General features: G+C 44.6%; 1 protein-coding gene across 8 annotated transcripts in view; it reads left to right on the top strand.

The window, feature by feature from the left end:
* The window catches only part of adgrl3.1 (adhesion G protein-coupled receptor L3.1), a 623,227-nt gene that overhangs the window by 112,668 nt on the left and 495,323 nt on the right, over window positions 1-15,236 (top strand). The gene's annotated exons all lie outside the window — the stretch shown is intronic.

Below are 15,236 nucleotides of genomic sequence, written 5' to 3'. Positions count from 1 at the left end.
TGAGATTATTTTGGGGATGAAAAAAATGCCCGTGGTATTGAGCCTCAGGACGTATGAGGGTCAGGTTTAATAATGAAGCAAGAACATGGAAAGTGCGGGCTGTAGGCATTCTGTAGATTCTTAAATACATCGGAGGTTCATTCTATATACCTGTGTGTGTAAATCAGCCAAGCAAGGCTAATTGGAATAGCTGTTTCTTTTAATGGGAGCAGGCAAGTTGATCGCTCTGGTGTTCAATAGATTGCTGGTCCCAGAGTCAAATATTGCTACAAGGTCGGAGAATTTGGTGATCTCCAAGTTGCAAGAGTTGTTTTACTTGGTCAGGATCCGTTCAACTGTATATATTTTGGTCTATGTCAATTTTAAACCCTATGATGCAAACACACACACACACTTGTACAATTTACATTTAACTAACAGGTTCATCTTGGAGATGCGGATGATGCTAAATTATTCTGCAGAGTTTCTCGTTCAAGCCTCACAGCTGAGATTCTTCCTTGAACGGCAGGGATCCTTGCCAGCAGGAAGCAATATGTAGCGGGCCAAACGTGCCAAGTGCAGTTAGCTATTAAAATCTCTGAACAAGGGGATTAATCATATTGCTAAATATTGGAGTTGATTGAAGATTAATGTTTTGGAAGAAGTGTGTTGTTCTACCTGTCCATCCCTATATTTTTGGTATTGATTCCATTGCATCAGCACGCGCGTGAACGGAATGCACCTGTTATTTCAGGAAATTGATCTGAGATGTTCTCGTCAGCAGAGCGAAGGCTGATATTTTATGCAGTTAATGGATTTTAAATTTTCAATGAAGCTTCTGCAGTATAGATTTTTGACCTAGATTCAATTTTCAAGGATCAGTTTATACAAACCATTAATATTGTAGAAGATTTACCGTTTCTTTTAGGGTCATTTCCTCACAATTATTACCAGGAGGGACAATTCGGGTTTAAATCTTTTTATGAGCCTTCCACGGATTTGACATCTAAAGTATCAATCTGATCGTTTTACGACGTGTAATGTCTGCTCCTCGGTAATACTTCTCGCCATAGAAGCTAGCAACAGTAAAATAACTGATACATTTAACTATGGGAAGGAACTGCAGATGCTGGTTCACACCGAATTTTGGAGTAACTCAGCGGGACAGGCAGTATCTCTGGATAGAAGGAATGGATGATGTTTTGGGTCGAGACCCTTCTTCAGACTGATAGTCAAGGGGAGGGAGACATAGAAATATGGAAGGGTAAGGTGTGAAAATGAGATTTCTAATGGGGCGAAGTTCAAGGAAAATGTAGAATGGGTCATTGTTAGCTTAGGGGAGGGTGATAACGAGACATATAATCAGTAATATTTAATCAGGATGCAGGTACATCAGATATATACACGGGTAAATCAGATGGGGCAAGGATAGATTGAGGGAAAGCAATTAGAGGGAAAGGATTACTTGTAGTTAGAGAAGTCAATATTCATACTGCTTTCATTTTTCAGAAATAAACATACATTTAACTTGCAATTTCTTTGGTACACGGGAAGTATTGTTTTATCTTTTTTTCTTGGTAGCAGGAGTGATGTTTTAATAATTGCACTCAAGTCAAGTAGAATTTATTGTCATGTGCATATGCCTGGAGAGGTACCAGTGCAATGAAAATATTTTCATTTTACTTTCCATGGGGTGACCATTTCCTCTCTGCTTGTTCTGCTAAATTGATTAACAGCCCAGGATTTACAGCAGTCGTCATTCAATGTGGTATCCCACTGATGCCAATGCCAGCAACAATCTAAACATAGTGAATGGGGAAGGAAGAGAACAATTGATCCATTCAACAAGTACTGTATGTGTAAATCAAAACAAAAGCCGCTGATGCTGCATATCTAAAATATGGACAGCATGTGCTAGAAATATTTAACAGCTCATCCCACGGATGTGGCATGACCTTATGAGCAGTTTTCTGTTTGTACTTGATCTATTGTTTGAAACAAATGTATTCTACCTGAAATATTCATCTGATTTTGTTTTCAAATTTGACAAGATATCTATTCCCTGTTTTGCTGCTTTCTTGAATTGTTAAAAAAAAAACATGCTACAGCATATCATAATGTTTCCCATGTGAACGGCGTACAATGAAGAAGTTTGCTCATAACAAGCAATGACGGCCACTGTACTGAAGGATTATAACTGCTCCCGGCGATCTGTCAACTGGGCACAGCCTAATATTTTCTTCACAAATCTGGTGAATGGATTAGCTCCTTTGAACGTAGTTTTTTTTGTTGGCTTTTTTGCTTCCTGAAGAATGAATTTGAAATAAACTGTTTTTAGTAGACCTCATTGGAATTCTGTGCACTGAAATCCTTTTGGAATTGACCCTCGGATTCCACTGATTATGGAGCGCAGAGTCTGTTTCACATTTCTCTGGCTAATGACTAAGTGACTTTTGCAAGAGACTGAGGGAAGACAAAAGTTTGCTAACACTAAGATTATCAGTCAACTTAATGGATGGAAATGGTTTAGCCATGAATGAAATATGTGGGAATTATCAACGAGCCTTTTCTTAGCAAACTGAGGCAGGTGTTAACATTTGGAATCATGATCTGTATGAGTTGCAGCATGTATATAAAATACAGCTTGAGTATGATACGGTTGTAATTGCGAGCATGGTAATTCCAACTTGTCTCCTACCATCCTTCCTCAGCTTGCACCCTTACATCGTATGGAAAAGAAGCAGGGCAGGATTGAATGCTAAAGCAGAAAGGAGCAATTGTTAGATCATAAGGGCACAGGAGCAGAATAAGGCCATTCGGCCCATTGAGCCTGCTCTGCCATTTGATCATGGCTGATCTACTTTTCCCTCTCAACCCCATTCTCCTGGCTTCTCCCCATAACATTTGACACCCTTATTAACCAAGAACCTATCAATCTCCACTTTAAACATTCCCAATTACGGCCTCAACAGGCAAATAGAATGGAGATAAGGACATTTTCTATAGCCAGAGGTTGGGGATTTAGGGGAGGGCACCAGTAAATGGGGAATTTAAATGGGGAGGGCACCAGTAAATGGGGAATTAGGGGAGGGCACCAGTAAATGGGGAATTAGGGGAGGGCACCAGTAAATGGGGAATTAGGGGAGGGCACCAGTAAATGGGGAATTAGGGGAGGGCACCAGTAAATGAGAGGATTCTGGCACCCCATCTTGTAGTTTCAAAAGTCCTTAAAAATATTGAGTCTTGTTATCGAGTTGTGGGAGAGGTTGGGCAGACTTTATTGCTTGGAGTATATGAAACTGAGAATAAACGTTGTGGGGTGTATAAAATCACAAGGGGAATAGGGTAAATATATATAGGCTTTTTCAAACATTGGGGAATCAAGAAACGGAGATCATTGTTTGAAGAGGGAAAAGGTGAGAGGGGATAAACGTAGTAGCAACTGAGGGCAACTTTTTCACACAGAGAATAGTATATATATATAAACCAATGATAATCAACCGATGAAGTGCCCATTGCCATGCTGTATGACTGATTCCAAATAACTTGCTTTTTTTAGCATGCTTCAAGTAGCTGTGAGAATTTGCACTGCCTCCTCACAGGTCATTTAAACATGCCCAAAAGTTTGCTGTTACAAATGGAAACCTAATTGCATGGAGAATAAGATTTATTGATCTTTTGTTTCCAAATCTTAAAAAAATAAATTAAAAAAATTCTTGTAAGTCTTCCTGTCATTCTGGCTCATGTGCTGTAAGCGCTCGACCAGAAATTATACTTCAATATATTGAGCAACATGATGGGAAATTAATCCCTGAAGGCAAAATTCCAATCTGTTTACACCGAGGCTGATTGTAGTGAGCCTGGAAGAAGTCGGATGCAAATTGCAATATATGGCTCTCTCATTGTTCTGTCTTTCACTGCTAATGCATATACTTGCTTTAATCCCCAAAACATTTAGCAAGATTATATCAGCAGCTCCGTATTTACCTTTCTCACACTTAACAATCGACTAGTCTGGCATCGTGGCGCCACGGTACAGTTTCTTCCTTACAGCGCTTGCAGCACTGGAGACCCGGGTTCGCTCCCGACCACGGGTGCTGTCTGTACAGAGTTTGTACGTTCTCCTGTCACCGTGTGGGCTTTCGCTGAGATCTTCGGTTTCCCCCCACCCACCAAAGACGGTATGTTAATTAGTCTGAAGAAGGGTATCGGACCGAAACGTTGCCTATTTCCTTAGCTCCATAGATGCTACTGCACCCGCTGAGTTTCTCCAGCTTTTTTGTGTACCTTTGATTCTCCAGCATCTGCAGTTCCTTCTTAAACAATATTAATTAGCTTGGTGGATGTGCAAATTGTCCCTAGCATGTGTAGGACTGTGCTAATGCGTGCAGGGATCAGTGCGGACACGGTGGGCCAAAGGGCCTGTTTCCACTGCTGTATCTGAATAAATATAGACACAAAATACTGGAGTAACTCAGCGGGACAGGCAGCATCTCTGGATACCAGCATCTGCAGTTCCTACCTTTACATTTCGTCTGCTCCACTGTGAAATCTCCCCAAGGTATGCCTACTTTGAAGTTTTCCTCCTCTCTCCGACGAGGGTTCTGCAACATCCTCTCTCGCAGCTCCCCCTCTTGTAATTCCTCCTGCTCTCCAGCGACCAACGCAACTATATTCTCCTTGATGTCCATCTCCTTTGATATTTTATTTCTACACCATACACTTCCTTATCGCTGTGTCACCCTCTCCCCTGACTCTCAGTCTGAAGAAGGCTCAAACCCAAAACGTTAGCCATTCCTGCTATCCAGAGATGCTGCATGTCCCATTGAGTTACTCCAGCATTTTGTGTCTATCTTTGGTGCAAACCCAGCATCTGTAGTTCCTTCCTATTCATTATTAAAACAAGAAATAGCTGTATAGGTGCCTTCCTCCCTCACTCTATGATAATCTGTGCCTGTGTTGCTGCTGATATTGTCCCATTCACCAGTGTGCAATGAAATTCCTTGTTCAGAGGAAGCTCAAAGAGTAAACAGTAGAAATACAATAATGATAACATAACAATGGGTACAACGCAGCAGAATGGTGCAAGATTGTAGTCTAAGCAGAAGTATGGCAAAAATCTACGTACCAAAATGTGATAACTAATGAGGTAGTGCAGAGTGTAAAGAGGCTGTCCCACTGTGGCGACCTAATTGGCAAGTTTAGAAGTGTTTGCCCTCGACTCGTACTCGCAGTGTGGTCGACACGAGGTCCTAGGAGGTCTTTGTAACTCTCCTTCTTGCTCGATGGTAGTCCCCGCGTACTCGAGGCCTCAGCGTGGTCAAGGCCTTTTTTTCAATATGTTTAAAAATGCCCGCGAGTTAAAAAAGTTTGCCATAGAAAAAATCAATAATTTATTATTCGTAGGTTTAGTCGAGGCAGGTCCTAGTGGGTCGTAATGCTATTCATAGGTAATTGAAGGCAATCAAAGGTAATCGAGGTTAGTCGAAGGTAAAGCTTGTTGAGACAAAGGTCAGTAAACCGACCAGAAATGTTAAATGTCCGCTAAACATTATTAAAAGTTGTTTGGCTTTCTAAAAGTGTCTCCACTCCTTCTCCCATCTCCTCTCCACCCTCCTCTCCCCGCTCTCTAAAAGACTTGCCGTAACCGTGGCAGCCATCTTTTACCTTCCTGTTCATCGTGGGTGTGAATTTCAGCCAGCGCTCCCCCACTTTTCCTGGCTCCCACCTTTGCGATGTGTTTGTGTGTGCGGTCGGTTGCTCTGGCTCGCGGTTTCATCGCTGACGGGGGATCCAGCTCGAGGATTTTCAGGCGAGTGCCCTCGAGCTTGAAGGTCGAAGACAATCGCTGAAAAGTCGCATCAGTTGGACAGGCCCTTAAGAGTACATACAACATGATAAGATATAACTTTATTTTTCCCAGGGGGGATATTGGTCTGCCAACAGTAATAAAACACAAGAAACATGAAATTAACGTGACGAGTGGGAAGGATTGGATGTGCAAAGATTGGGGAGGTGGAGGTGGAGGGGAGTCAGTCTACCCCATGACAGAAGGGGGAGGAGTTGTAGCTTTTGATAGTTACAGGGAAGAAGGATCTCCTGTGGCATTCTGTGCTGCATCTTGGTGGAACCAGTCAGTTGCTGAAGGTGCTCCTCAGGTTGACCAGTGTGTCATGCAGGGGGTGAGCTGCATTGTCCAGGATGCCCTTCAGTTTGAGGAGCATCCTCCCTTCCAAGGGCACCTCCCATTAATCTAACTTCACCATCAGGACGGAGCCAGCCTTGCTGATGTGCTTGTTAATCCTGTTGGCATCTGTAGCCTTTGCGTACCAACATGATGGTTTCTTGGGGAGGGTGTGTGAAAGATATGACTAGTTCAGGCGTCTGATAGCAGTTGGGAAGAAGCTGTTCCCTGCGAGCCAAACATCGTAGAGTTGAGTTCCACAGCTTAACACCTTGGCTGAAAGCTTGGTGTGGAACCAAGTGATGGATGTAGCCTTTGTGGTTCAACCACTTACCCTGAGAAAGATTTTTAGTGGCAAACTTTGAAGTCTTCATCTAGCAATATCCCAGCAATTAATGCAAACCATGTTGAGGCGGCACCTTGTAAAAAAAATCGACCTTCGCAAGAGGCTGTACAAAGAGAAAGGTTTTGATGACTGTCCTAAAGGAGGCAAGCAATGCTCAAGGAAGAAATTTTGCGGCATAATATTTTGGCAGCTGATTTGACAATGGTGGGGCGTCATTGAAAATGATTTATTTTTCAAGTTTTGGAGGACACAACTGAGCATTTTTCAAGCATGGTCATAGAGGGATTTAAAAACTAGGGGGAACATTTTTATCCAAGGAACGACTGAATTCTGAAGAAGGGTCTTGACACAAAGTGTCACATATCCATGTTCCTGCCTAACCCACTGAGGCATTCCAGCATTTTGTGTCTTTCCTTGGTATACAGCATCTGCAGTTTCTTGTTTCTACATTTTTATCCTAGATTTGTTTGATGATAACTTGGTATTAGTCAGCAAAGTCTGGGATGGTCGTGATCTAAATGATTGGGCAATGGCTGGGGAATTTTGGTTGAATGTGGGTATTGAAAATTGAGTGATGAAGGGCCTAAGATTAGTAACTGATGAGCTGGGAAGGTGCCAAAGCTGGGTGCAGTTAGAAATAGATGATGGCTTTATCTTTCTAAGAATCTATGCTGGGTCGATGGTGAAACCTAATTCATAATCATAATCATAATAATCTTAATCATAATCATTCTTTATCAGCCAAGTATGTTTTGCAACATACAAGGAATTTGATTTGCCTAGATTCATACTAATAAAAAGCAACAGAACACACAAAATACATTTTAACACATACATCCACCACAGTGACTCCTCCACATTCCTCACTGTGAAGGACGGCAAAAAAAAAATTCAATCTCTCCCTTTGTCCTCCAGTGGTCGGAGGCCTCTAACCTTCTGTTGAAGGGACGATCCTACTTCCGTAGCCAACAGCGGGCCTCCTCATCGGGGCGATCAAGCTCCTGCATCGGGGAGTTGTCAGCTCCCCCGCACCGGGCCATCTGACCCCAGGATTGGGCTTGTCGAACGTCGTGCGGATGTACAATCGAGATCGCAACAAAACTCATTGGTCATGAATTTCCTATGTTAGTTTGTGGGTATAGACTTATCTGGAGTGGGTCTTGCAGCAGTAACCTGGTCCACTTGATCCATGTGCTCCTTCCAACCAAGATGTGAACCCCATTACATTGCCACTTGTCAAAGCTCTTAGAGCATTCTCTCGCGTTCAGAAGAATGATAGCAGATCTTATTGCAACTTCAGAAAATTCTTACAAACAAGGAAGGTGCAAGGAGGATATTTCTCCCGACTGAAGAGTCTAGAACCAGGGGTCAAACTCTCAGAATAAGGAGGAACCATGTGGGACTGAAGTAGGGAGAAATGTATATTCAGTCATACAGCATGGAAACAGGCCCTTCAGTTCAACAGTCCATGTTGACCAAGATGCCCAAATGGGTCTTTGGAATTCTCTTTCCCTGTGGGGTAAGAAGGGTCAATTATTTTCATTCAAAGGAAAGGTAGTTAGATTTTGGGACATGAAGTGAACCAAGGGCTGCATGGAAATGGAGCTGAGGCAGAAGCTTGGCTGTGACTGGGCAGGCTAATGTTTTTAAAAAGGGGTAAAGTTGCTGCCTTATAGTGCCAGAGGCCCGGGTTCGATCCTGACAATGGATGCTGTCGGTACGGAGTTTGTATGTTCTCCATGTGACCACGTGGATTTTCTCCAGGTGCTCTGGTGTCCTGCCACACTCCTTGGTATAAGGGCATATAGATCTATGTTAATTGAGTTGTAAAATTGTCCTGTGTGTAGGGCATTGCTAGCGCATGGGGGTGATTGCTGGTTGCCATGGCCTTAGCGGGCCGAAAGGCCTGTGTCCGCACTGTATCTCTAAAGACTGAAGCCTGTGAAGATGTTCTCCTGAATTTTGTAACATCTGGGAAACATTCGATAGTTTAGTTTAGTTTAGAGATGTAGCGCGGAAACAGGCCCTTCGGTCCACCGGTTCCGCGCCGGCCAAGCGGTCCCCGCACATTAACACTATCCTATACACACTAGACACAATTTACATTTATACCAAACCAATTTGCCTACAAACCTGTACGTCTGAGGAATGTGGGAAGAAACCAAAGATCTCTGAGAAAACCCACGAGGTCACGGGGAGAAGGTACAAAAATCGTACAGATAGCCCCTGTAGTCGGGATCGAACCCGGGTCTCTGGCACTGCAAGACCTGTAAGCCAGCAACTCTACCACTGAGCGACTGTGCGGCCCTTCGTTCTTCTTCGTTCTACTACAAATATTTGTGGAGGCTATTTAAAAAACGCTGGAACTCCACTTGTTTCAGTGGCAATCTTTGGAAATTGGTGTCATGAAAAACCACCTTCCTCCCTCAGCCGATCCCATCCACTGAAACAAGTGAAGTCTCATTTCCACCTGCGCCCTGGCTAATCTGGCATGGGGCTCCACAGGCGGATTTGCCAGATTAACTTTTGGGAAGCCACGGGGTGTTGGAACTCTGCCTCCAGAACAAGTGGGAGTCCGCTTGTTGCTTCCTGACTACTACCATGTGGGTGGATGCCAGCAGATCCTGTCGGACCTGCCAATATTCTTCAGGAAAATAAATTGCTGGCTGGATCGGGAGCTCGGCTCGGCTGCTGCTTTTGCCTGTGGTGACCGTATCTGGGGGAGGGGTGACTGTGACCCGGGGGCAAACGAGGAAAGGCGCTGCGTTGCAAACTTCGGATTTCCTCCGCCTCCCCGCCTCGCTCCTCGCCGGTATTTCAGAACCATCAGAGGCGTTGCTTAAGGTGCGAATTGACAGAAAATATATGTGAAGCGGCTGAGCCAAGTCCTGGCAGGATTGGACTTGGCTTGACATCACGGAATAACTAAGTGATGCTCGCAGGTTGGGAAGAGGTGCCATGCATAAGAAACAGCTTCATGGATGTAGAGCCCAGGCTGTGGTAGCTAAGCAGCCGTGCTTTATTGTGTTAGTCTTTGGGGGAGAGGGATGAAGACAAGTAGTGTGTTTTCCTTGATTACCTTTGGGGGCTTGGGAATATTTACATGGAACTTTTTTTTCCCACTTGAGGCGATGTAGGTGGGGCTTCTGGTAAGTCGGTGCACAGTCTGTGGAAACAATGAGCTTTCATGTACGGTCTCTTCCGAAAGAAAGTGGAAGGAATTTAAAAAAAAAAACAGCTCCGTGCATCTTAAATTTGAGATGAGAATTACCGCAGCAACCAGCGAATGTAATGCTAGGTGATGTTTGCCTTTTGCGTACTTCGAGTAATGAATTGACAGATAGCGCGCCATCTTTGGTGAATTGAATCTAATCAGGGCGGGGAGGGGTAGTCATAGAGGCTGTCGAATGCATACTCCTCCCGTGGACCAAACCAGGCCCCACACTTGACTTGCTGAGACCTCTAAGTGGGAAAGTCCCTGAACAGAGGTCAGAGCCTCTGAATTGAAGGACGTTCTTTCAGAAAGGAGATGAGGAATTTCTTCAGTCAGAGGGTGGTTCTTTGCCACAGATGGATGTGGAGGCTGTCAGTGGATATTGTAAAGGCAGAGATAGATAGTCCCTGATTAGTATGGGTATCGGGGGTTATGGATGTGAAGGTGTTTAGGAGGGAGAGATAGATCAGCCATGATTGAATGGCAAGAGTAGATGGGCCGATTGGCCCAATTCTGATCTCATCACATAAACTTATGAGAGAGGTTATTTCCTGCTTCTGAGTTTTGCTGCACAACAGTGACCCAATTATTTTTCTGTTAGGAAGCTGATGTCTGTGCTATGTATAGGTCACATTATTTTATGAATAAGGAACTTCTAGAACTTGTTTTTGTCCGCCTATACCTCTTGTTGGATTTGTACAAATGTTCTCTGATCCACTGGTGTTCATCATAACAGGTAGTGCAAATGGAATGTGTAGGAAGGAACTGCAGATGTTGGTTTGTACTGAGGAGAGACGCAAAATGCTGGAATAACTTAGCAGGACAGGCAGCATCTCCGGAGAAAAGGAATGAGAATGAGTCACTCCAGCATTGTGTATCCACCTGGGTGTCCTTGTACATCAATCACTGAAAGTAAGCCTGCAGGTACAGCAGACAGTGAAGAAAGCCAATGGCATGTTGGCCTTCATAGCGAGAGGATTTGAGTAAAGGAGCAAGGAGGACCTACTGCAGTTGTACAGGCCCTGGTGAGACCTCACCTAGAGTATTGTGTGCAGTTTTGCTCTCCTCATTTGAGGAAGGACATTCTTGCTATTGAGGGAGAGCAGCGTAGGTTCACCAGGTTAATTCCTGGGATGGTGCCGCGACTGACATATGATGAAAGAATGGATCGGCTGGAATTTAGAAGGATGAGAGGGTACCTTATGGAAACATACAAAATTCTTAATGGCTTGGACAGGCTACATGCAGGAAAAATATTCCCAATGTTGGGGGAGTCCAGAACCAGGGGCCACAGTTTAAGAATTTGCAATATGTCATTTTTGGACTGAGTTGAGGAGAAACTTTTTCACCCAGAAAGTTATGAATCTGTGGAATTCTCTGTGGAAGCCTGCAGGTACAGCAGCCAATGGAGGCCAATAAGAAACATAGAAAATAGGTGCAGGAGGAGGCCATTTGGCCCTTCGAGCCAGCACCGCCATTCATTGTGATCATGGCTGATCATCCACATCCACTATCAGTAACCCATGCCTCCCCATGTCCCTTGATTCTGCTAGCCCCTAGTGCTCTATCTAACTCTCTTTTTAATTAATCCAGTGAATTGGCTGCTACTGCCTTCTGTGACAGAGAATTCCATAAATTCACAACTCCCTGAGTGAAAAAGTATTTTTCTCCTTGCTGTTTTAAATGGCCTCCCCTTTACTCTGAGTGTGGCACCTGGTTCTGGACCCCTACAACATTGGGAACATTTTTTCTGCATCTAGCTTGCCCAGTTCTTTTAAAATTATATACCTTTCTATAAGATCCTCTCTCATCCTTCTAAATTCCAATGAATACAAGCCCAGTCTTTCCCATCGTTCCTCATATGGCAGTCCTGCCATTCCGGGGTTTAACCTCGTGAGCCTACGCTGCATTACCACAATAGCAAGGATGTCCTTCCTCAAATTAGCAGACCATAACTGCATACAGTACACCAGGGCCCTGTACAACTGTAGAAGGACCTCTTTACTCCTATACTTAAATCCTCTCATGATAAAGGCCAACATGCCATTAGCTTTCTTTACTGCCTGTTGTACCTGCATGTTTACTTTCAGTGACTGGTGTACAAGGACACCCAGGACTAATTGCACTTCCCTTTTTCCCAATCTAACGCCATTGAGATAATTATCTGCCTCCTTGCTTTGCCGCCAAAGTGGATAACTTCACATTTATCTACATTATACTGCATCTGCCATGTATCTGCCCATTTACTTTTGGGCGGAAATCCTGGGGGGGGGGGACCTGTTTTCCACCCCCCCCCATGGTTTGAGCGGAGCAGGACAATCCCCCCCCCCCCCATGTGAAACATGTTGCAGCAAAACCGAAGCCTCTGAAGTTGAGTCGCAGCCACAACGCCACCACAGCCTCCGAAGTCAGCCAGCTCCGTGATGGTAAGTCCACAGGCTCTGCGACTGGAGCCCTCAAGGTCAATTCCAGTTGGAGGCCGCCTACTCCTAGAATCTAGCAGCCTGGGACTAGCTGCAGTTCCCAGGTCAGCTCGCCTGTCCCGGGACTGGCTGTAGCACCCAGGACAGCTTATCTGCCTTGCAGCGGAGCTCGCTTGACCCGGGACTGGCTGTAGCGCCCATGTCAGCTCGCTTGACCCGGGACTGGCTGTAGCGCCCAGGTCGGCTCGCTTGACCCGGGACTGGCTGTAGCGCCCAGGTCGGCTCGCTTGCTGCAGGTCTGGCTGTGGTACCCAGATCACTTGCATGCCCCGGGCCTGGCTGCAGTTCCCAGGTTGGCTCGCCCAGGGAAAACTAATTGAAAATGAATACTCCTGCGGGCTGGATGATTCTGGGTTGTGGGCCGGATCTGGCCCATGGTCCGTTGGTTGCCGACCCCTGTCCTAGATGTCAGGCCTCATTGTGTCCCTCCCACATGTTTTAAAAGTGATTTCTGCCGGTCCAAGTCGCCCTGTAACCTCCCAGCATCCTCCGCAGTTCACACTGCCACACAGCTTTGTGTCATCTGCAAATTTGGTAGTGTTACTTTTAATTCCATCATTTAAATCATTAATATATTTTGTAAATAGTTGTGGCCCCAGCACCAAGCCTTGTGGCACTCAACTCGCCACTGCCTGCCATTCTGACAGGGACCCATTTATTCCTACTCTTTGTTTCCTGTCTGCCAACCATTTTCTTCCATGTCAGGGACCCCAAATACCATGTGCTTTATTTTCAACTACTCTCCTGTGAACCTAATTCCTTTCTGTCCAGATACACTAATCCACTCCCCTTCACATTTTATTTGTCACATCCTCAAAAATCTAGATGCAGGACTTTTCCCCTTCACACCAATCCATTTTGGACCAATGCTTTACTGCTATCCAAATGCGCCGTTATTACTTCTTTAATAATTGACTCCAGCATCTTTCCCACCACCGATGTCAGACTAACTGGTCTATAATTCCCCGTTTCTCTCACCTTTCTTGAAAAGTGGGATAACATTATCTACCCTACAATCCACAGGAACTGATTCTGAAACTATTGAACTTTGAAAAATGATCACCAATGTGTCCACAATTGCACGTGCCACCTCCTTGTGTACCCTGGGATGCAGACCATCATGCCCTGGGGATTTATCAGCCTTCAGTCCCATCAATCTACCCAACACTATTTCTTGTCTAATGCAAATTTCTTTCAGTTCCTCTGTCTCCCAAGATCCTCTGTCCTCTAGCACAACTGGGAGATTGTTTGTGCCTTCTTTAATGAAGAAAGAACCAAAGTACCTGTTCAACTCTTCTGCCATTTCCTTGTTCCCCATAATAATTTCACCCGTGTCTGCCTCCAAGGGACCCACATTTGTCTTTACTAATATCTTTCTCTTAACATACCTAAAGAAGCTTTTACTATCCTTCTTTATATTCTTGGCCAGCTTACCCTCGTACTTCATCTTTTCACCCCATATTCCCCTTTTTGTTACCTTCTGTTGTCCTTTGAAATTTTCCAATCCTCTAGCTTCCAGTTACTCTTTGCTATATTATACACCTTTTTTAGGTTTTTATTCCATTCCTAACTTCCCCTGTCAGCCACATTGCCTCCTATTTCCCATAAAATCTTTCTTCCTCTTTGGAATGAAATGATCCTGCATCTTCTGGATTCACACAGAGAGTAGTGAATCTCTGGAACTCTCTGCCACAGACGGTAGTTGAGGCCAGTTCATTGGCTATATTTAAGAGGGAGTTAGATGTGGCCCTTGTGGCTAAAGGGAGCAGAGGGTATGGAGTGAAGGCAGGTACGGGATACTGAGTTGGATGATCGGCCATGATCATATTGAATGGCGGTGCAGGCTCGAAGGGCCGAATGGCCTACTCCTGCACCTAATTTCTATGTTTCTATGTCTATTATGTCGAGAAATTCCTGCCATTGCTGTTCCAATGTCATTCCTGCTAGCATCCTTTTCCAGTCGACCTTGGCCAGCTCCTCTCTCATGCCTTCTCAGTCCCCTTTGTTCAACTGCAACACTGACACTTCAGATTTAACCTTCACCCTCTCAAATTGCAGATTAAAACTTATCATATTATGGTCACTACCTCCTAACGGTTCCTTTACCTTGAGATCCCTTATTAAATCTGGTTCATTAAACAACACTAAATCCAGAATTGCCTTCTCTCCTGGTAGGCTCCAGTACAAGCTGCTCTAAGAATCCCTCTCGGAGGCACTCTACAAACTCCCTTTCTTGAGGTCCGGAACCAACCTGATTTTCCCAGTCTATCTGCATGTTAAAATCTCCCATAACCACAGTGGCATAACATTTGTTACATGCCAGTTTTAACTCCTGCTGCAACTTGCACCCTATATCCAGGCTACTGTTTGGGGGTCTGTAGATAACTCTCATTAGTGTCTTCTTACCTTTATAATTCCTCAATTCTATCCACAGCGACTCTACATTGTCAGTCCCTATGTCACCCCTCACAAGGGACTGAATTGTATCCCTCGCCAACAGAGCTACCCCACCTCCTCTACCCACCTGCCTGCCCTTTCTATAGGACATATAACCCTGAATATTCAGTTCCCAGTCCTGATCCTCCTGTAGCCATGTCTCTGTAATTCCCACAGTCATATCCACCAATCTCCAACTGAGCCTCAAGCTCATCCACTTTACTTCTTATACTTCGTGCCTTCATTTATAATACTTTTAATCCATTACTCACCTTGCCTTTCACATCAAATCCTATTTCACTTGGCCATACTCTCCTATCCCTTCGCAAGATTACGGTCCCTTTAATTCTGGTGTCTTTCTTATCTTTTCCTATACGCTCTTTCCATTTTTCCTCCATCCTTGTATTTCCAATTTGTTCCCCCCCCCCCCCCCACTATTTAGTTTAAACCCATCCGTGTAGCAGTGGCAAACATGCCTAGATTCACTGGATGTTTTCAAGAGAGAGTTAGATATAGATCCTGGGGCTAACGGAATCATGGGATATGGGGAGAAAGCAGGAACGGGGTACTGATGATCAGCCATGATCACATTGA

This window comes from Leucoraja erinacea, chromosome 3 (genome assembly GCF_028641065.1).
Source record: "Leucoraja erinacea ecotype New England chromosome 3, Leri_hhj_1, whole genome shotgun sequence".
NCBI lineage: Eukaryota > Metazoa > Chordata > Chondrichthyes > Rajiformes > Rajidae > Leucoraja > Leucoraja erinaceus.
Note: the sequence above shows the minus strand (reverse complement) of the source record. Positions and strands in the feature narration are given on the sequence as shown.